We start from the raw sequence: 23,420 nt of genomic DNA on the forward strand, positions 1-23,420 counted from the left end.
GCAGCGTTGGGAAGGGAGGCAAGAGCCGCATCCTGGGTCTGTGGATGCTCATCTTCCCGGATCCTGCTGATACCGTCCAACTCTTGCTTTAATAAACACAATGATTTCTGTCAAGACTGTCCATTGACAAGGGCTTCACTGCTGAGATGCGTCTGGCTCTACATTTCTGTTCTGATGGCTAAAGCTTTCCTGTGATACGTGAGGTCAGGAGTGCCCGTAGAGGGGCGCCTGGGTGGCTCCCTCAGTTAGGAGTCTGCCTTCAGCTCTGGTCCTGATGCTGGAGTCCTGGGATCGAGCCTCTGCTTAGACGGGAGTCCACTTCTCCCTCTGCACTTCACCCTGTTTGTGCTTGCTCTCTCTCTATCTCAAATAAATAAAATCTTTAAAAAATGAAAAGAAAAAAAATAAGTACCCAGTAGACACGGGCTACAACGTGGATCAACCTGGAGGTCTTACGCTAAGTGAAATGACCCAGTCTCTAAAGGACAAATGCTGTATAATCCCACTTACACGAAGTAGTTGAAGAAGTCCAGTTCATGGAGACAGAATTAGCAGTTGCTAAATATTGGGTGCAGGACCACTGGGGGTGAGGGGAGGGGCGGGGGGCAGAGTACAGAATTTATTTATTTATATTTAGTGGGTACTGAATTCCAGTTTTTCAAGGTGAAAAGAGTTCTGCAGGTGGATGGTTGTGATGCTTGGACGAGAATAGGAATGTGTTGATACCAGCGAACTGTGCACTGAAGAATGGTTAAAATGGTAAATTTTATTTTATTTTTTAATTTATTTGACAGAGAGAGAGAGAGGGAGATCACAAGTAGGCAGAGAGAGAGGGGGGGAAGCAGGCTCCCCGCTGAACAGGGAGCCCAATGCAGGGCTCGATCCGAGGACCCTGAGATCATGACCTGAGCCGAAGGCAGAGGCTTAACCCACTGAGCCACATAGGCACCCCAAGATGGTAAATTTTATATCAAGTGTATTACACCACTGATTAAGAAACCTAATTACATAAAACCTCATGTCAGTAAAAGCATGTATTTAAACGGTAAAAAAAGGAATGCCCAGTAGATTGCATTGCATTTTATTAAGATTACGCTTAGTTTTTATAGGACAGCAGAAAATGCCAGCGTTGATGCTGACATTGTTCTCTCCTTGCTTATTAATGAGATGAATAGCTTTTTTAAGAGAAAGCTAAAAGTAGAAGATTCTTTGGCTTGATATCATTGCCACCTGCTCTGGGAAGTACTTGTAAAGGACTCCAGTGATAGTTCTCACCTAGACAAAGAGCCCCAGACCTCGGCATTGTTGAACAGTTTTAGTCTCTTGAGGACCAAATAAAAAACAACAGTGTGGGAAAGCCGCTGTGCCTGCATGTTTGATGAGCATAACGAGTGTGTGTGTGTTTTACAAACAGTGTAATTGATTCTTAGAGTCCCTGCGGTCCAGCATTGAATATATCATGGAGACTCATTATTTAAAGCAAAAAAAAAAAAAAAAAGTGAAGAGAGACAAAACATCTCATCAACACCCTCTTTTTTGGGATTTGGACATTCCTGGTAGAATGAGAAATCACCAGTTTATGATCATAGTGGAAAACAGAATTTTGTTGACAATTTCTTGGCATGGTAGGGTTATGTAAGTACTATTAGATAATTTTTATTTTTTTGAGGAACATAGTGGTTGATTTAATTACTCATTGATTTAATTTAGTCATCCAGAAAGTGTAACTTAAAAAAGTGGAATTATCATATGATCCGGCAGTTGCACTTCTGGGTATACACTCAAAAGAACTGAAAGCTTGTGAATACCCATGTTCATAGCAGTATGATATACAGTAACTGAAACATACAAGTAACTCACGTGTCCATCGGTGGAGGAGTAAGTTAGCAAAATGTGGTATGTCCATAGAATGCAATGGTGTTCAGCCTTCCAAACAAAGGAAATTCTGACACGGTCTACAACGTGGATGAACCTTGGAGATAGACTAAATGAAATGAGTCATTGCAAAAGGACAGATACCACATGATTCCACTTACATGAAATACTTAGAGTAGTCAAAATCATGGAGACAGAAAGTCGTTGTCAGGGGGAGGGGGGAGTGGGAATGGGATTTGTTGTTCAATGGGTACAGAGTTTCCGTTCTATGAGATAAAGAGAGTTCTGGAAATGGATGGTGGTGATGGTTGCACAATATTAGGAATGCGTTTAATCCCCCTGAACTGTACACTTAAAAATAGTTTTAGGTGGTAAGTTTTGTGTTGGGTATTTTACCACAACAAAAAATGTTTTAATATAACAATTTAAAGATCAGTTTCCAGAAAAGATAAATGCTTTTTGCCTTAGGTTAGGAAGTTCCTTACTGCTGCATTTTTTTTCTTGGAAGAAGTATTTTCCATAATATAGGTTAATAAGGGATTTTGCACATAAAAATTTGAGTAATTGCAAAATACATGTTTTCTGCAAATACTTTCTGCTGGACAAAGAAGTACAGTGACTTCGGAAGTTATATTTTGGATTTAAGAAATCTCTGGTGTTGTACAAGTTCAAAAGAAAATTTAAGTTTTATTTATTGAAGTAATCCCTATACCCAGTGTGGGGCTTGAATTTATGACCCCAGGATCAAGAATCACATGCTCTTCCTCCCTGAGCCAGCCAAGCACTCCACAAGTTTGAAAAAAAAATTTTTAAAGATTATTTATTTGAGAAAGGGAGAAAGAGAGCATGAGCAAGGTGAGGGGCAGAGGGAGAAGGGGAGAGAGAATCCATACGCAGACTCCCTGCTGAGCCTGGAACCCCACACAGGGGGCTTGGTCCCAGGACCCCAAGATCCTGACCTGAGCCAAAATCAAGAGTCCGAGGCTCAACTGCCTGAGCCACCCAGGTGCCCCTCAAGTTTGAAAATTTCCAAGGAAGGAAGCTCCTCTGTTTTTTTTCTTCCCAGGGTAGCATATTAGTCCTCTGGAATATATCAGAATTACTCCTGCTTTATATTCACGTTGGTGCATCTAAATACTGTCCCACCCAGCTGTTGCTGGCATGTCAGCTGGGAACTACTTACCATAAACTGTTTGCTTTGGAGTTTTATTAATCTTTTCTAAATGAGATATTATTTCAGGTACTGACTCACAATCATTAAAACCCTGGAAAAATGACAATATTAGTAATTGGATTATAAACCAGTCAATAAGTGCTGGGTTTATAAACACATATTTGTATAATAAGCTCTGTGTTGAGTGTTAAAAGTGAATATTTGAAATGACACTCTTTCTACAAAATGTGTTGTTTGGAACAGGTGCATTTATCCTTAAGATAAATTTGTGGGCACTGTAGTAAGCCATTTACAGGTTTTTTCATTGGGACGTTTTTCAGATATTTATATCTTGGATAGAATATTTCTTTGACCAAATACAGTTTGCTAAGTGTTATTGTTCATGGAGAATAGATGAACAAAAGTGATGGGCTACATTTGAGTGAATATAATGAAACTTTTGAGTGTGTTTTTGTTGTTGTTGTTGTTGTTTTGTTTTGTACAGCCTAGAGAAATATAGGGATCTGTTTAAATTCAGTCTAAATACATTAATTAGGGGCGCCTGGGTGGCTCAGCGGGTTAAAGCCTCTGCCTTCGGCCCAGGTCATGATCCCAGGACCCTGGGATCGAGCCCCGCATCGGGCTCTCTGCTCAGTGCAGAGCCTGCTTCTCTCTCTCTCTCTCTGCCTGCCTCTCTGCCTACTTGTGTTCTCTGTCAAATAAATAAATAAAATCTTAAAAAAAAAATAATAAAATAAAATAAAATAAATAAAAAAATAAATACATTAATTATTGGAAAACATAAAAAGCCTCTTTTGAAGGAGTCTTCACGGTATGTGAGGAGTTTCATGTGAGGTGATTACTGTCTTTTTGGTTTGAAACTCAAGAGAGTCTCTAGTTGTATAATCCTGTCTTTTTGAAAAGAAAGGGTAATTTTCTAGGTTTAAAGAAATCAATGGTTCATAATCAAGTGACTCCTGTGTACCTGGCATTTTTGCACATTTTGTTGAAATACCTTATCCCAGAGCAGGTAGTATTTCCATTCCTTCATGGAAAAGCAGGCAGGACAAAGTTCAGGGGGCGTTTGCCCATTCTGATTCCTTCACTATCTCCTTTATAACACATTGGCATGTAATCCTTCCTGATCCTTTGAGGTAAGGATACAATTATCTGCATTTTATGGACCGGGAATCTGGACTTTAAGAGGTTAAGTTAGTTACTCAGGGTCTTGCTTTCTTGGGAAAGCAAGATGTGAACCCAAATGACTTCGCAATAGCCAAGAGTGTCTGTGAGGTAATTATTTTAGTTCTGTTGCTCTATCCCAGTGAAGGCTGCCTGGAATCATTAGAGGGTCTTCTGTCTTCTGTAGCCCCAAGATGACACCATTTGCCTGTACCCACTACAAAATCCCAGTTGATATGCTGCTGATGGGTATAAGGACATACAGAACTGGAGTATCTTGGAACCCCTGACTCATCAGAAGTATCTATGAAATATCATGACCTGGGGTAAGTCCCAGGGATTAAGAGGACCAGGCAGGGGTTTAAGGTTCAGCAGGGAGATACAGCCATAACTAATCTTTGGATCTGCGGTGAATGTTTTCATGGAGACCAAAGGCACCATGGGCACAGAGAGGAGGAAGTGGTAAAGTGTGGAGGGCTCCTTCTCAGAGGAGGGATTGTATGAATTGTGTGGAGGCCGGGTGGACTGAAGCCTCCAGACGCACATCAGGAGGTGTGGGATATTTCAGGTGCTGAATGGCAGGCACAGCATGAAGGCCAGAAGGCATGCAGCCCCATGAGTGTGTTCTGCAGTGATTCGGGACTGCTTGTCCCAGCATATAAGGGAGATGGGCAGGAGAGGCGAATTTAATAGGGTGCCCTGTCTGCCAGCACGAGGGGTGTTTGGCTTTGATCCTGTCTGTGATACAGAGAACAGAAGGATCATAGGCATGAAGGTGGGTTAGGCGGGCATAGTCCTCAACGTTATGAGACATACATACATACACCCTCAACGTTATGAGACAGGTTATGAGAAGGATCCATGCAGAAGGTTGGAAATCTGGGCGTTCGTTGGGAGACAGGTTGCGGGATGACAGGTAGCACATTATGATGAAGTGCTGGAAACAGAATAGGGCTCAACTGTCAGCTCAGTGAACTTACGCTGCCCGGTGTCCCTACCTCATGAGGCAGTCTCTTCAAAGTTGAGATTGGTCAGGGCTGGAATGCTCCTTCGTAAGCCATATTTGCCCCTCTAACTTCTGCCCCTCAGAATGATGTCTCTTCCTTCCACCTTCCACCTCCACTTCCCTAGGGGATTGCAGTATTGCTGGGTCTTTTTCCCATGGGCCTGTGCCTCAGTTTGTCAAAGATCGGACAGTATGTGACGCTCTTACCAGAGCCTGGATTGTGTAGGAGGTACAGGGTGATTCCAGGCTTGTGCACGCTCTTGGGGACACCAGCACTGGGTGGATGGCAACCGGTAGAAGATGGAGGCACCTAAGCTGGGCTTTGGAATGGGACTTGGAATGAGTACATCCAGAGTGTAATGGCGTGTTATCCGCACCCCTACGCAGCTGGCCCATTTGAAGCACAGTAGTATTTGTGTGTATGTATATGGAATTTGATAACTCTGTTAGCTCAGCATGTGATTTCACTAGTATTTATGCCATAGGTAAAGAGTTGTGTGATAAACTCAGGCTTGAAGGTCTTTTTCAGATTAATTAGTTTAGAACTCCTATCGCGGAGTGCATTACTTACATTTTTTGGTAGATAAATTTTGAAAGGGCAAAGAAAGGGCTCTTTTTTAATCTTGGTGTCTTTTCTCATCTAGTTACCAACAACATGGCAGCCCCTCAGAGAATATTTGTTGAATGAATGCCATTTTTTTCCTCTATATTTGACACTAATACTATAAAATTTTTCCATCTCTATACATTTAGAATCATGATTCTGTTACATAATATTTTAGCCATTTTTAACCTCTGAGTCAGCTGTAACTTTGATAAGCCTATCTTAAGTATTTATTTACATCGTAGATAGGCATGTCCTGTAGATCAGGTCAAAGCTCTGTGGATGCTTAAGAGGTGTTTCCCAAATAACATATCAAAGAGTTTTAAAGAATAATTTTGGAGTTGATTTATAAGCTGACCCATATTTCTTCACGTTTCCATACTTGCTAGTTTTTTTCTATGCATTTCTTGGTAATTCTTCAGTCTCCTATATATTACCCTACATGGATCACCAACAGTTTTTTTTTTTTTTAATATTTTATTTATTTATTTGACAGACAAAGATCACAAGTAGACAGAGAGGCAGGCAGAGAGAGAGGAGGAAGCAGGCTCCCTGCTGAGCAGAGAGCCTGATGTGGGGCTCGATCCCAGGACCCTGAGACCATGATGTGAGCTGAAGGCAGAGGCTTTAACCCACTGAGCCACCCAGGGACCCCATATTTTATTTGTTTATTTGACAGAGACAAAGACAGTGAGAGAGAGCACACAAGTAAGGGGCAGGACCGAGACAAAAACAGACTCCCCGATCCCAGGACCCTGGGATCATGACTGAGTCACCCAGGCACCTCTGGATCACCAACAGTTTTAGGAAGACTTTTCTTTTACAATGAGGAGGTTTATTTTATTTTATTATTTGTTTAAAGATTTTTAAAGATTTTATTTATTTATTTGAGGGAGAGACCATGAGTGGTGGGGGTGGGGAGGGCAGTGGGAGAGGGTGAAGCAGACTCCCCAGTGAGCAGGGAGCTGGACTCGGAGCTCCTTCAGAGGACCCCAGTGTCATGACCTGAGCTGAAGACAAACATTTGCCCGGCTGAGCCACCCAGGCACCCTGAGGAGGTTTGTGTTAGACTACATTTTATTAGCCCACTTTCTGGAAGTCTATTATAAAGCCAAAACATATTGGAATTGTAGAAAAATGGAATAATTTAGTTTCCCTATAAGCAGTAAATTTGACTGTTGGTTTTTTCTTTCTCTTTTTTGGTGGTCTCCAGCCTGGTACTTACTTACCCACCACTGATTATTAAATATTTGAAGATGTGGAGTGCCATCTGCTGAAGGATTTTCAGGTCTTATTGATGAGGTTACTGATTTCCAGGTTACATGATGGTGGCCCAGAGTTTCGTTTTTAATCAGTTTTGTTGAAGTATATTGAATATATAATTGAATTCACTGATGCTAAGGGTATAATTCAGTGAAAATATGAAAATTCATATTTTCAACAATATGCACAGCATGTAGCACGACTACAGTCATGATATAGAACATTTCTGTCCCCACCATACGTTTTGTCATCCTTGTTGCAGTCAGCCCCGTCTCCCCTTGTAACAGTTGATCTGTTTTCTACTGCTATAGTTTTGCCTTCTCAAAAAATTCATATACATGGAATTAGACATTTAGTCCTTTGTGTTTGGCTTTTTAGTGTAACGTTTCTGAGATTAACTTATATTGTTTCATGCATCAGTAATTCTTTAATTACTGAGTAGTGTTCCTTTGTGTGCTATACCGTAATTTACTTATTCATTAGTTGATGGATATTTGAGTTCTTTCAGGTTTTGGGATATTAGGAGTAAGGCTACTATGAACATTTTTGTACAGGTCTTGGGAATTTGTGACTTTAAGTTTCTCTTGGGTAAATACCTCAGTGTGGAATTGCTGGGTCATATGGTGTGTGTTTAACTTTATAAGAAACTGCCCAGTTGGACAGAAGAAAGAGAATTAAGGAGTCGGTCCCATTTACAATTGCACCAAAACCTTAAGATACCCAGGAAAAAACCTGGGACTAAACCTTTGCCTCTAACCAAAGAGGCAAAGGATCTGTACTCAGAAAACTATAGAACACTCATGCAAGAAATTGAGGAAGACACAAAGAAGTGGGAGAATGTTCCATGCTCATGGATTGAAAGAACAAATATTGTTAAAATGTCTGTGCTACCTAGAGCAATCTCAATTCAGTGCAATCTCTATCAAAATACCATCAACTTTTTTCAGAGAGTTGAAACAAATAATCCTAGAATCTATATGGAATCAGAAAAGACCCCAAATAGCCAAAAGAATGTTGAAAAAGAAAAACAAAGCTGGTGGCATCACAATCCAGACTTCAGGCTCTGTTACAAAGCTGTGAACATTAAGACAGCATGGTACTGGCACAAAAACAGACACATAGATCAATGAAACAGAATAGAGATCCCAGAAATGGACCTCAACCCTATGCTCAACTAACCTTGACAAAGCAGGAAATGGAAAAAAAAGATAGTCTCTTCAACAAATGGTTTTGGGAAAATTGGACAGCCACATGCAGAATGAAACTCTATCATTTCCTTATACCACACACAGAAATAGATTCAAAATGGATGAAAGACCTCAATGTGAGACAGGAATCCATCAAAATCCTAGGAGGACACAGGCAGCAACCTCAGTGACCTGCAACAACTTCTTGCTAGACATATCTCCAAAGGCAAGGGAAACAAAAGCAAAACTGAACTATTGGGACTTCATCAAGATAAAAATCTTCTGCACAGCAAAGGAAATAGTCAACAAAACTAAAAGGCATCTGATAGAAAGGAAGAAGATGTTTGCAAATGTCTTATTAAATAAAAGACAAGTATCCAAAATCCATCAAGAACTTATCAGACACAACACCCAGAAACCAAATAACCCAATCAAGAAATGGGTAGAAAACTTGAATCAACATTTCTCCAAAGAAGACATACAAATGGCCAACAGACACATGAAAAAGTGCTCAACATCATTCAGCATCAGGGAAATACAAATCAAAACCACAGTGAGACATCACCTCACACCAGTCAGAATGGCTAAAATTAACAAGTCAGGAAACAACAGATGTTGGGGAGGATGTGTATAAAGGGGAAACCTCCTATGCTGTTGGTGGGAATGCAAGCTGGTGCAGCCACTCTGGAAAACAGTATGAAGGTTCTCAAAAAGTTGAAAATGGAGCTACTCTATGACCCAGCAATTGCACTACTAGGTATCTACCCCAAAGAAACCAGTGTAGTGATTTGAAAGGGCACCTGCACCCCAATGTTTGTAACAGCGGCGTCCGTAATAGCCAAACTATGGAAAGAGCCCAGATGTCCATCAACAGATGAATGGGTAAAGAAGATGTGGTGTGTATCTATCTATCTAATTATCTATCTATCTATCTATCTAGATCTATGATGGAATATTATGCAGCCATCAAAAAGTGAAACCTTGCCGTATGCAACAATGTGGGTGGAACTAGAGGTTATTATGTTGAGTGAAAGAAGTCAATCAGAGAAAGACAATTATATGATCTCATGCATGCAGAATTTAAGAAAAAAAGAATCATAGGGGAAGAGAGGAAAAAAAAAGCCAGACAAAATCAGAGAAGGAGACAAACCTTCAGAGACTCTTAATCATAGGAAATTAACTGAGGGTTATTGGAGGGGGAAAGGGGTTCAGAAGATGGAGTAACTGGATGTTGGACATTAAGGAGGGCATGTGATGCAATGAGCATGGGGTATTATATAAGACTGATGAATCACTGACCTCTGCCTCTGAAACTAATAATACATTATATGTTAATTAATTGAATTTAAGTTAAAAAAAAAAAGAAACTTGCCATTTATATTTCAAAGTGCCTGTGACTTTTTGGATTTTCTGCCAACATTGTAAAAGGTTTCTAATTGCTTTATATCCTTACAAACACTTGATATTTTTGCCCTTTTAAACTTAGTCATTCTTGTGAGTTTTTAGTGGTATCTCGTTAAGGTTTTACTTTGCATTTTCCTGCTGACTAATTATATTGAATATCTCTTCCTGTGCTTACTTGACATTTGTTTATTTTCTTCTTGCAAGTGTTTAAATCTTGTCCCCCCCCCCCCCACCGTGGTTTGTTTTGCTTATTTGTTTGTTTGTTTGCGGGGTCGGGGGGGTCTGGCACTGAGTTTTAGTACCATGAATGAGTGATTATGAAGAAACGTAAGGGAGGTATTTTGTTGCTGACTTATTTTCAAGAAAGGAATCCCATTCAAAGGATATTTTGTTTCCTACACCATTTTTTTGCTGTTTTGGGCATAACTAGAGGGAGTCTTCTGTTATCTGTTGGTTTATTTTAATTTATCTTGCCCTGCTTCCCTACCTATACAGTTGACTTTTGAACAGTATAGGAGTGAGGGGCCTGATCCCTTACCATGCAGTAGAAAATCCCCGTGTAACTTTTAACTCCCCCAAAACTTTACTAATGGCCTGCTATTGACCAGAAGCCTCCCCTATAACATGAACAGTCAATTCACACATACTGTGTATGTTATATGTACTATATATTATATTCTTACTGTAAAACAAGCTGGAGAAAACAAAAATGTTATTAAGAAAATCATAAGGAAGAGAAAATACATTTACAGTACTGTACTGTTTTATTAAAAAAAAGAAAATCAGGTATAAATGGACCCTCACAGTTGAAACGCATATTGGTCAAGGGCCAACTGTTCTGTTGACAAAATCTGTCAACTCGTATTCTCTGAGAAAACCTGAGGATTCTATTAACTAGCTCCCTAAGCAAACGTTCACACGTATACATTCATCATGTGCAAACCTTGACTCCGTCAGATGCCACTGTGAAAGCCTCCTTAATTATCTCCCTCATCAGCCTACAGAGAGCGAGGACATCGTCTCGTCTTTTGGGTCCCTTTGCACCTGGCACTGTGCAGTGTGAATAACCGAGGAGTCAGCAGATGACTGTTGATGATAATAAGTTGCTGATCTAGGTAAATTAAGTGCTCTTGAGTGATTCCAGAATTTTAGAGAGTAAGAGTTCTGTCTGAACTGGTAGATCTAATAGGGAAATATCTTGAAATTCTTACTTTACAAACTTCTTATATAAGCTTTTACTGTAGAATACCTACATTTTGCTTGCTAGCTATCTATAAAATCTTCTTGAAAATGTGTTTTAGCAAAGCTATGATTATGATTTGACTGTGAATAAGAGAGGGAAAGTCTATTTTTAGTAGACGTATCTAGGTTAGACAACCTAGGAGTATCCTAAATTTTATTTCCGGTTTCTCATGGACATGAATGGCTTAATCTATTTTTTCCAGGGGAGCAAAAGGCAGAGTATGTTTTTGATAATTTTGAGTAGTGTTTCATATTAACGTAAAGTGAAGTTGACTTACCGAGTGGTGTTCACGCTGTGTAGAGTAAGAGATTTTTAGAAAACAGATGAAATAATAAGCTCTTGAAGCATTTATTTATGGAAAGTAAAAACTAATTATGATCTAACAGAGCACTTGATTGGCATCTCTGAAATCTGAGGTCCGGGACCTGCTGAGCTGTGTGACTTTGGAAAAGTCAGTTCACAACTCTGGGCTTTCATTTCCTTAGTTGTGGAAGGAGTGGATTTACAGCAGCTGACCACGCAATCCTAGCTTGAAACTATGTGCTGTGAATTATTTCTATCAGGATGGCTTTAACGTCACATGGCGACTTTGAGGAAAAATCCAATCCCGAAATTTGTTTAGGGTATTATTCTTCAATCCGATCATTATGATGTGACTTTGACATTTCTCAGTCATTAGAAGAAGAGCTGACATCTGTGTTGTTTTTCTCTTCAAAAGTGTGAGAAGGAAAATGCAAAAATAATGATAAAGATGAAAAGGATTTTTTAAAAGGAATTTTTGATCCAGTTTAGGGCAAAGCAAAAAAATACTCGTTGGAAAAATTGTTAAATATAAAACTTTTTACTTTGTTGTTATGAGTCACCATCAATCTCAAACACCTCTGGGCCCAATTTAACTAAAAATTTCTCTAATGCTTTTTTAAAAATATATATGATTTTATTCGTTTGAATTCCGGAATCATCTATTTCTGCAGCTGATAAAACCTTAAATTGCAGGTAGTAAATAATCAAAAAGAGTTGTAGAACTTGGGAGTGCATATTTCTATTTTAATCTGGTGCTAATTGTTACTTTATATTCTTGCTGAACATTGTTAGGTACAGGGACAGGGGAAAGAAGATTGTTTTGAAAGTTTTAAATGTGTGGGAAGTATCAGTCTTAGTTGTTATTTAAATAGACATTTTCAGGCTTTCTTTTTCTTTTTCTTTTTTTTTAAAGCTCTGCAAAATCTGGCTCAAGATTTGCAGCCTTAGTAATAAACTTCCGACATACCGTTCATTACACATTACTCCACAAAGAAGATAATGAGGGTTGGGACATTGCATTGACCTTAGTGAAGTGGTTCTAAGCCATTGTCTGTCGAAGTCACAAGTGCCTCCTTAAAAATTTTACTGTGGATTACTCCTACATCTATGGAAAATATACAGTAAATCTCAATTTAAAAAGAAAAGATACCTTTTGCAGTTGGAGTATTTTCTTTCCTGTCTCAAGCTCCCACTTTCAAGTAAACAAAGACATAGTTATTTGGATTGATGGTATACAAGGAAAGCAGATGCTGGAGAAGATGTTTAGATTTTCCACCATGGTATTTTCTTGGTGCATTGCTGGATATTCAGATAACAATTCTTTCAGGATGAATCCAAATACAATGAAAGCGTTTATGTGTCAGAAGACCTGTGGACTGGACTTTCCTCAAAAAGCCTCAGTTTCTCTCTCCATTTGTAAAACGGAATCACGTTGTTTCTGAGCCTGAGTACATGCCTGGTCAATTGTTTCCTTCCTAAACATGAAATGTTGTGTGCTCACAATTTGGGACGGTGCTGCCTCCGAGGTCTGCCCTGCCTCCGAGAGAGAAGCCTCAGGATAACTGGACATGTGTGTGAGCTCATGCATAACTGCATTTGGAAAACGAGACAAGCTGAAGCGCCTGTTTTGTAATATTTTATTTGCTTAGAAACATTAAGAAAGTTTCTGAAGTACATGTGTTTCCCTCCGCACAATTCCATTGTCGGTGAGGGGCTACCTTGTGTCCTGCATGGTTTTGTGACTTAGAAGGACTGACAAGACACGTGGGTGGTTGTGTGTTTGGAGGGGCACAGAGCCACTGGGGCTGGGGACTCCAGAAAGATGCAGTACACAGTCTCCTTGGGATTGTTTTCCAATAAATGCACAAGCAAAGCATTTCTGTTTTTTCCTAGAATCAACTTAAAGTTGGCTAGAACGGCTATATTTGAAAGAGGCTTTGGGCTCAATTTTTTCCCCCCGGTATAAGGAAGAAATATACTGTCTCTCATTCAAGGCAAATCGGTCTCTCTCTCTCTCTCTCTCTCTCTCTGTTTTTGTTTTTTGTTTTTTGTTTTTTTTTTTAAGGATTTTTTAATTTATTTGACAGAGAGATCACAAGTAGGCAGAGAGGCAGGCAGAGCAGGGCTCCCTGCTGAGCAGAGAGCCCAATGCAGGGCTCCGTCCCAGGACCCCTGAGATCATGACCTGAGCCGAAGGCAGAGGCTTAACCCACTGAGCCACCCAGGTGCCCCAACATCGGTCTCTTTTTAATGATCCTTTAAAAATGGATTAATTTTATCCTCTGGAATAATTTTTAATCTCTGTCCTTTCCCTTTAGAAATCCCCAGTTGGACAACAAGAGAACCTACCCTGTTCTTTCTGCATCTTGAATTGAACGTTACCGGGACTCTTGGAGGTCTGAGAAGGAAATAAAAGGTAGTTCCATGTGAAAACATCTATTATTAGATTTATGCGTGACCCTGATGATCATAAAGTACAACCTTTTTATTTGTGGAGCAGAAGTTAGGTGTCCACCTTCCCATTCCGGCTGCCCTTTCCTTCCTTCCTCTGCTCCTTCCTTTCTCTGGTCCTTTCTCTTCCTTCCTTCTTCCCCTTTCCTCCCTCCCTTCCCCACCCCCTCCCTGCCCCCTTTCTTTCTGAGCATTCCTCCATTCATCTTTGCGAAGTCTGTTCCGTGCTGCTGGCTCTTGGGCCCCTGTGCTCCGTCCCTCCCTGTCTCTCTGGCCCCGGCAGGAATGAGAGGAATTGGCAGAAAGTTCTGTGAACGTGCTGCCCACCGGACCACACTGTCTGCTGGTCTGGCTGAGAGGCTGACCTCAACTCCTGTCCCTGGCTCTCACTGAGCCCGTGGGTCCTGAAATGTAGGGGCTCTCCCGGCCCTCTTTGAAGTTGCCTGGGTGTTTACTTGCAGTGGCTTTTTTGGTGAATTCTGTGGATATTTAACCTCCCCAGTTTGAACTGTTGGAATCAGCAGTCGCTCACCAGGATAAGTAAAGCCGCAGCAGTGTACTATCTCCTGACTAGTGAATTCACAAATATTCTCAGATGTCAGGAGATTTGCTATAGTTTGTGCAATCACTCACATAATGCATAGGTTGCACAAAAGTGAGATGTCACGGATCTATAACATAGACTATGACTGTCTACACAAAAGATGCTCCCCAGAGTTAATACTGCTTAAATTGAGGCACAAACATGTTCTTTTCGTCGCCTTGCATAGACTCCTATTGTTAATAAAGGCCTTCAATCTGTCATAGGTGCTCAAATCCAGCTGGCGAAAATATCAGGGGCAAAGGTGGTTTCATAATTTCTGCTAAACAGAACACCTGATTTCTGTCTCCTTCTTGGTCCTTCTAACTGAAATGGCAATTTCTGTGAGGTGGGGTTGACCAGTGCTCTCATGTGCTGGGTTCTTGTTGGTATTCTGTAGTCAGGCTGTCACTTGGACCACATTGCATTAAGAGTGCATTAGTCCGGGCACATGGGTTGCTCAGTTGGTTAAGCATCTGCCTTCCGCTTGGGTCATGATCTCAGGGTCCTGGGATCGAGCCCCATGTCAGGCTCTCTGCTCAGCAGCGAGTCTGCTTCTCCCTCTCTTTCTGGGATCTCTCTTGCTTTCACTCTCAAATAAATAAATAAAATCTTTTAAAAAAATGCATTAGTCATTACGGTATTCCCTGGGGAACCTCACTCAGGTCAAGGTGAGCACCCTCATCTTGGATCCTTGGGTGGCAATGGGGAACTTCTCTCTCAGCGGAAAACATCTTCAGTAGCAAATATACTCCAGCATGATGCTTGGGGCATTCATCTCATTTCTTCACAGTGCCTCTGTCTTTAGGTTGGGGGCTGTAAGTGAGTCAGCTCATTGCCAACACAGGTGTCTTCCTTCCAGTGGGACTGCTTCTTACCATGGTTTCCCAGCTTCCTCCTGGAATAAGACTTCCTGGCCTCCCTTCCAAGACTCAGCTCCCTACCGGCCTTCTCCTTTAGGCTTCGTTAACCTCCTCACACACTGTTAGGATTGACCCCACCTTCTCCCTCCTTGAGGCCCGCTACAGTATCTGAGCACACTTGGCCATGATCCCAACAGCCTGTATTTCATGTTGTTTGTTTCCCTGTACATTTAGCTATTGAGGTGGGCCCCTGGCTTTAGTAACTGAGAGCCTCGTGTGGTTGGGCACTTAGTGGGCCATAGTAGGAAAGACGTTGGTAACCATTGAATGGACATGGGGCATTTGTTCAGATGAAGGCTTCTTATTCTGTGATGCCTTGTGCTCTGGTCAGTTAAAAGCCCTGGACTTTGGGTCACGTGTTCCTGGGACCATTGAGCTGTGCCAGCTTTGAGGTTGGATTTCAGTTTCCTTGTGAGTTTCTTCAGGGAAACTTGAGGGGTGGGTCCCAGCCAGATTTAAGCGTTGGCTTGTGGATGAAGGGGTTCAGCTCTGACCGCACTAGCCCTGGCCCCTTTCCTATCTGCTCTCATAGCCCTTCTCTTAGGCGGGATGGAGGGCAGCTGTGGAGAGCCAAATTCCTTGGGGTCGGTGGATAAGACTGTGGCTTTGGTGTTCTGAGGATCTGGGCTCTGCCATGTAATGTATGTGATGCTGGGAAAGCTGTTTGCTCTGTGCCCTGGTGTCTTCATCTGTCAAGTCAGGATAATAGTAGTGCCATTTCATAGGATTATTGTGAGCATTTAATGAGTGAGCTGCAACATAGAAGGGCGCATGCAGGATGCTTAGTAGCTTTTGTTACAATCCCCTTCTGCAGAGCAGAGATAATCACACTCACTTCTCATGGTTCCTAGAAGCATGAAAAGAGGTGGTCCTATACCGTTGACCTTTAAACAACATGGTCATGAACTGTGTAGGTTTATTTATATGCAGATTTTTTTTCCATAGACATATGTACAGTATTGTAAATGTATTTTCTCTTCCTTATTGTTTTCTTAACATGTTCTTTTCTCTAACTTGCTTTTTAAGAATATAGTATGTAATATGTGTAACATATGAAATACGGTGAGTCAATCATTTATGTTCTCAGGAAGGCTTCCAGCCTGCTGCAGCCTATCGGTAGGTAAGTTTTGGGCAGACAGAAGTTATATGTGGATTTTTGACTGCATGGGGGTTGGTGCCCCTAACCCACATGTTGTCGACTGTAAAATCCATTATGCCAGGCACATAGTGCACTCAGCAAATGGTAGCCCTCAGGGGCAATGGTAAACTAACAATAGCATTGTCAGCAAATGTATGCAGAATGGGACAGATATGGTGACTCTGAGTGCGGGCTAATATCTAACAGTACTATGCAAGAATGGGTACAAATTCAGGGGGCACCTGGGTGGCTCAGTTAGTTAAGCGTCTGCCTTTGGCTCAGGTCATGATCACAGAGTACCAAAATCAAGCCCTCACTGGGCTCTCTGCTCAGCCAGGAGTAGACTTTTCTCTCTGCCCCCTCCCCACTCTCATGTTCACATTCTCTCTTTCTCTCTCTCACAAATAAATAAATAAAACCTTGAAAAAATATGGCTACAAAGTCAGTTTGTCTACCAGACCGTATGTATTCATTGAAAGCATTTTTTAAAATCCCATCATTAGCTTATTAAATCGTTGCCCACACATTGGACACAAAAGTTAACTCAGAAAGGCTTTGTTTATGATTAACTATTGAAGTAAGTAGATACAAAGTTATATATTCCTCTCATTGTTTTATTCTTATTAGTGTCTACGTTTTAAATAAGAAAGATAGCCTTCTCTTGGATTTTTATGAAATCATAAAACTACTATAAGAATAAAGATACTAGATCTTGAATAACTTTAGAATCCCTTCTCCTACCTATACATGTCTTTGATCACAATATATATGTGTAAATATTTTGGTTTTTCTCATTAGATAATGCCTTTCTTTCATCATTCTTAAGTATTCAGTATATTTAAATATTATCACCCATGTTATATGGTTATTCCAAAACTATAAAAGGGGAAGCTGAACTGAAACTGAACTGAACTCTAATAACTCTAATAACATTTGATTCTACTATACCTAAATGAAGTGAAGCTTACAGGAGTAGCTTTGACATGCTTTTTTCCTATACTCTGAGCCAAACACATTGGAGTCTTCAGTATATTAGAGAATTTCTAACCATGTCTTTAAATATTTTATTCATTTATTTGAGAGAGAGAGAGCCCAAGTTGGGAGGCAGGGGCAGAGGCGGAGGGAGAAGCAGACTTCCCGCTGAGCAGGAAGCCCAATACGGGGCTCAATCCCAGGACTCCAAGATCAGGAACTGAGCCAAAGGCAGACACCCAGTCGAGTGAGCCACCCAGGCGGCCCTCTTGGCCTTTTTTTTTTTTTTTTTTAACATACTTGCTTTTGGTACACTTGAAACAAATGACATTCCATGGCTTGAGAATGTCTTTTAAAGAAAAGAGTATATCATTCAAGTGACTATGAGTCACCTTAGGATGTGAATGTGTTTGAGCCCTTCTAGTGAGAGAAGCCATCTTGTTGTCCTTGCGCCTGTGCCTGGCAGAGAGCATGCTCAGTGAAGATGGGAACTGAATTAAAAACACAACAAGGCAGTTAGAGAACTGAAAGTGCCCTTGCTAGAATACCAAGAATATGATGATTTTTCAAATTTGCCTTTAGTATTACTGTAATTCAGTTTGAATTATAAATAAAGACCTTTCGATGGGAGTGACTTTTTGCATGTATTTGGAAGCTGTGAAACTAGTTCTTTGGTCTGTCTGAAGTTTACGATGCTGATAGGCTGGGGTCTGTCTTGTCTTTCCTTCTGCCCTACCTTCCTGCTACCTCTTTGTCTTCATGCCCTCTCTCCTTCTCTGTCTGCCTTCCTCCCTCTCTGCGCCCCCACCTCCTGCCTATTTCTGAGATGGACCAGGCCCTCTCTGTCCTTGGTTGTCGTCTTCAGAGGTCCCGAGGAGAATTCAAAGTAATAGCAGCAATCGGCTTTGATCAATGATGCTGCAACCCCTGCCCTTTCTGTTATGACTTGTGTTCTGGTAGACCCCCGTCCCACTTGAGGGAGGGACAGCCTCTCTCTTAGACTCCATGGCTGTACATCTCTGATATGGAGTTAAAATTGCCCCCACCTCTCTTTTATTTATTTAAGAGAGAGAACAAACGGGAAGTGGGGATGGGGCAGAGGGAGAGGAGAAGCAGGCTGCCTTCAGTGAGCTGGTTGCAGGGCTTGATCCCAGGACCCTGGGATCCTGAGCTGAGCGGAAGGCAGATGCTTAATGACTGAGCCACCCAGTGGCTGAGCCTGAAGTCCACCTCTTAGAGTAGTTTTTGTCAATGTTCTCTGCTGCATCTTTCCTCAGCTAATTTGGGAAGAAAACATTCTGCTTCTATTAACATCACTCTTTTCTGGCAGAGAACAGTATTATGGTTGTGTTTCACAGGAAAGACCCAGGCTCAGCCAGAAGTGTGAAGTTCTGTTTGAAATCAGACTTATTCTCTTATCTGCCAATATTTATTCCTCATGATAGAAATCTAGAACTGTGACTCCTGAACTGGCTTAGCATTCTTCCCAGCAATAGACATTAATCTTTTTTCACAATGCTCTTTAAAAATTTTGTATTTGCATATAAATTGACATAATCATTATGATTTTTTTGGAGATTTGCACAATTTAAAACATTTGACTTTGTTACATGGTTGCACAGAAATTATGGTTTGTCCTGAGATTGAACAAGTGAAAAGAGTACAGCTACTTCTCAAAATTTGTAGCATGACAAGTCAGAGCTTCTGGAAACCAGGGAGTAGTTTAGTTGCTGTACTGAATGGAATGTTGGTGAGCCCCTCCCCTCCATCCCCTGCCCCCTCTACCCTAAGGTAAGCTTTGGTTCAAACTCTCAAGGAGACTTCTTTGCTTTGGGTACAGATCTGACCTGAGTACCATCACAGAACAAACCATTTAAGCAGGAATATATTTGTATATATATAATATACAATTCTTAAAATCTTAGGAATATTTTAATTTTTCTTTTCCAAGTACTGAGCATCCTGTTTTGTTTTGTTTTTTTGTTTGTTTTTGTTTTTGTTTTTTAATTTTTTTTTTTTTGAGTTTCTGGAATGTAAACTCAGATTTTCCTAGACTGAGATTTTCTGATTAATGTCCAATCAGCCAACCTACCTTCCTCCCTTCCTTCCTTCTGTTATTATTTAGTTGAAGAAGAAAAACATCTGATGGTATGTTTCGGTTTCTCAGGGGCTGTTGATAGACCTTTCATATATGAGTGGCATTCAGTACATGTTGTTGTTATTTTTTTTTCTTTTTTTGTCAACTTGGTTTTCTAATCCTAGGCTCTGATTAACCTAGAAAGCCTGTTACCTACAGTACATAAATTCTAACTTTTACTACATACGATTCTTCTAAAAAAGCACTTAGTGCTTTTTCAGGTTTCATACCCAAATGTGTAATTTGGCTTTCCTTCTCTAAAGGGAAATGTGTCTTTTGTATTGATTTAAAACGTTACCAGTTTAGGTTGCACACTTAAATCGTAGAGATGAGAGGCTCTGCTTTAACAAGAAGTACTGGGTATAATCTTTAAAGTTTTTCTAGTAGCATCCCTTTTCAATGAGTACCCTTCTTTGCTATGTTTTCTGACTTGCTTCCTAGGTTGATTAGAATCAGAGAGCAAACATTTCTTCCCTCTCATTGTTCAGGGACACCTCTCCACCCACCCTGATCAGCATTCCATCTCAGAAGCTCCTCTCCCTTGGTCAGCGGGACAGAAAGGCATCACCAAACCATGACAAAGCAGGGACTGTCTGGGTTTGAAATGCAGGCTGTAGGAACCAAAGGAATTCTAGATTGTTCTGACCTAAGAACTCACCCGATTTTTGTTTCTCAATCTTCAAAAGGTACTATTCGGAGGATCTTTGTGCCTATTGAAAAAAATGAGCTGTCTTCCTCTCCCTGAACGATAGCTAGCACAAGTATAAATGTGTGTTAGCTTCTTTTCACTTAAATTTTAAATCTCAGATATTACTCATTCTGAATTAGGTGGCAAAGCTCCGTCGTGCCTCCCCTTCAGCCCTGGGAACACTATTGATGACTCTTCTCTATACCAGGAGCTCTGTTGTGTTTGCATTTGAAATCATGACATGCCTAAGTTAGACATGTGGATTTCACTTCAGTTCCTTGGTTTTATGGAGGAGAAAATTGAGACCCTGTTCTCATTGCCGTCACTTAAAATATTTATAGGAATTCAGCAAAGATACCATTTTCTATTGTTATTCTCCCTGTATTTTTATGTAATTGAAATATTTCTGGGAAGTAACTAGTACATTAAATCTTATTGAAAGTGATTAAGCATCGGTACCCACCCCAGGAAGGGATAGATTTCCTTTATCTGGGACCTATCAGAGCCGATCTGGCACTGGGATTTCCTAAACAGTCACATATTTCTATGTCTTCATGTAATAGTTCACATAACAGACGTGTCTTTGGGCGTCCACAGTACCAACCATATGGAAAGATTGGGCTCCTGCCTTTGAAAACAACACACTTAATTTGCCAGATCGATTTCATCTAATCCTGGACTTCTGTAAGTTTAGCATTCTCTTGGGCCACAGAGACGTTTTTGGTAGAAATTTCCTGAAGGAGCTGAATAAATCCTCTCACCACTGTGTTAGTTTACACAACTGCATTTCCCGCTTGTCCCTCTGAGGTCATTCTGCATGGTGTTGCCTGCAGTGCCTGGAGTTAGGGTACAGTTATCCTGGCTGGCTGGAAGTCCCAGGGCCTCCTCACTGGCCCTGCTTCAGGGAGGTAAACTGAGCCCTGAGTCATCCTCATGCTAAGAGAGCTGCGAGAATGTCCTTGTGAGAGCCTCCCATAAGTGGGTCCTGTGAAAATTGCTAAGAGCTTAGATGATTCTCCGTGTGATTCAGAGACTGAACTCCTTTCCCTCAGATTGCACGTAATGTGTTTAATACCCAATAGATCCCATGCTGGGGAGGCAGAGGGCTGACGGCAGCCCCAAAGCACCCTGGGTTTTGTGTTCTAAAGAAGGCTTTTGTCACGAGCTTTGATTTCTTTTGCTCCCCTTGGAACTCTTTGCCATCTATGTAGAAAATCTTATCAATGTGGGATGGCACCGAGATCACACGGTCTTGAAATTTTTATTCCCTGGTACCCTTCATACAATTTTAAAAATAGTAATTTGGTAAATTGTTTCTGTTGTATCGGCTGTGTTCGGAGCCGGGCCCGTCTGTTGGATCCTGGGAGGGGTGACGGGAATTTGAGAGCTGAATCCCGCTCTGCTGTCTAGCAGTGGTTTGAGTCGCCTAGAGAGGTCACTTCCTTCTCTGAAGGTCACCTGTGTTTTGACACGCTGTACCTGCCTCAGCTCTCTCTTCTGCTTTTCTTCCTGCAGCACATTAACTTTTTCCTGCTTTTGATTTGGGCACAAATTGTTCTGTCCCCAAAGCCAATTCATCTGCGTTCTGTGACAGTTTATTTTTTTAACATAAAAGCAAGAGCAGTTTGTTTTTCTCTAAGCATTTCATTTTTACCAGTATCTGAGATAATGCTCACCAAGAGAAGATACACGCACACTCAGAGACACAGGTGCTCCTGGATGGTCTCTCCTGAGATCAGGACAAGCATTTTTTAAACTCTGTTTTCAGCGAGGCTTAAAATGTCCACTCATGATGTTTCTTCTTTCTCTGTTGCCCTTACTTCAGCAGCCCAGATGGCATATGATGGTTTATTGGTAAAATAAATTTTAGTGACAAATGCACGGGGTTTTTTGTTTAAAGCGGGGTGTTAGAAATGGGAAATGGTAATTGCTAGCGTACAGCACAGTAACTTAACCACGTGAATAAGCAGTAAGTGGAAGTGTTCACTCCAGCGAGAAATAGGACCGTACTAATGTAAACCATGGTCACGTTTCTGCCTCTTCTCCTATTCTGCCCTTTTACCAAAACTGGAAACATTCCACCATGACTGGATATTTTTGATGGTCCCTGTCACTTAATTCGTGGTGATATTTCAGTCACCACGTCAGCACACGTTCTTTTATGATACTGTGTCTCTCCCCTCCCTCGTTTGGATTGGTGGGCATTCCTACTTACAGAAGCCGCAGCCAGAAGAAATCACAGCAGGTGCACTGCACGCTAGGCAGTGTCGTTGCCAGATAGGGAAAGTGAAGGCGTTGCCCTGGGTGGTGCAGTGTGCTCACCATAGTGGTCACCAGCTGTCACAGACATGTGGCTTCAAGGTTCTGGGGTACTCTGGCTGGTGGAGGAAGAACTTGGGGTCAACAGCACTTCCTGGTGTGAACCATCTGGTAAGTGCGGATGCTCCCCAAACTAGCGTGTGTCTCACCACATTCTACATTTTAGCTACAGGACTTGGTAATCTTGCAGTGATCTGATCACCAGATGGTCGGCAGACGGCTAACTTTTGCTTTGGTCTAGAAGCAGCACTGAGAATCAAAGATACTTCCTTGTCCCTGAGTCTGTCATACAGGGAGTAAACAGGGATCTGGCTTCAGTTCTTTAGTAGGGCTTGACCTCAGATAGGCCGGATAAAGTCTCCAAGCCTTAACCTCCTCGTGTTTACCACGCAGAGAAGTAGATTCTGATTTCTCTGCTTCACAAGACATACAATTTTTGATTTGACCATGATAATCAGGTGGTAAATTAGAAAAAGTGTTGTTACTGGACTGAAAATCATGTTATTCCTTTTTCTTAGACACCATGCTTCATACTTGATCCGGGATATTATACTAATTGCATTTATGATGAAGACATTTTAAAATCACAGATGTTAATTGATGTAAAAATAGAACGTCTGCGTTTTTATTAAGCTGTTGAGGAACAGGGTTTGGGTGCTTCTTCCTGATTTTCTAGCCAGAAGCACCAGCGATAACTGTGGGTAAGATGTCAACGTCCTGCAGAGACGATATGGTGTGACCTATTTGGGTTTTGGCTGCTTTGTACGCAGACTGTTTCACACAGCATGTCTGTTTCTAGTGCATTCACCCATCTGGTTTACCTGGATTTTCTGCTGTTCAGAATCACAGTGAGTTCTCCCGGTCTCCTCTCGTAAGCGAGGGTAACTAGTTCGGTGATGCTAACACAGCAGCCTGTAGGGAAGGGTTTAAGAGGTGCTCTGGACAGCTGTGTCACCAGGGTAATGCGTGCACCCCCCCACACACACCGTGTG

The 23,420-nt window shown here is 41.3% G+C and overlaps 1 protein-coding gene across 8 annotated transcripts in view; it reads left to right on the top strand.

The window, feature by feature from the left end:
- FAM110B (family with sequence similarity 110 member B) overlaps nucleotides 1-23,420 on the top strand; it is a 193,130-nt gene that overhangs the window by 26,178 nt on the left and 143,532 nt on the right. For 7 of the 8 annotated variants that reach the window (XR_004279593.1, XR_004279594.1, XR_004279595.1 and 4 more), the window contains one exon: nucleotides 13,539-13,636. The gene's annotated coding sequence lies outside the window, so the exon portion shown is untranslated. Of the gene's footprint in view, nucleotides 1-13,538; nucleotides 13,637-22,333; nucleotides 22,540-23,420 lie in introns of those variants that run through there. The other variant, XM_032316195.1, reaches the window with a different exon arrangement.

Source organism: Mustela erminea, chromosome 16, assembly GCF_009829155.1.
Source record: "Mustela erminea isolate mMusErm1 chromosome 16, mMusErm1.Pri, whole genome shotgun sequence".
In the NCBI taxonomy this organism is placed as follows: Eukaryota; Metazoa; Chordata; class Mammalia; order Carnivora; family Mustelidae; genus Mustela; species Mustela erminea.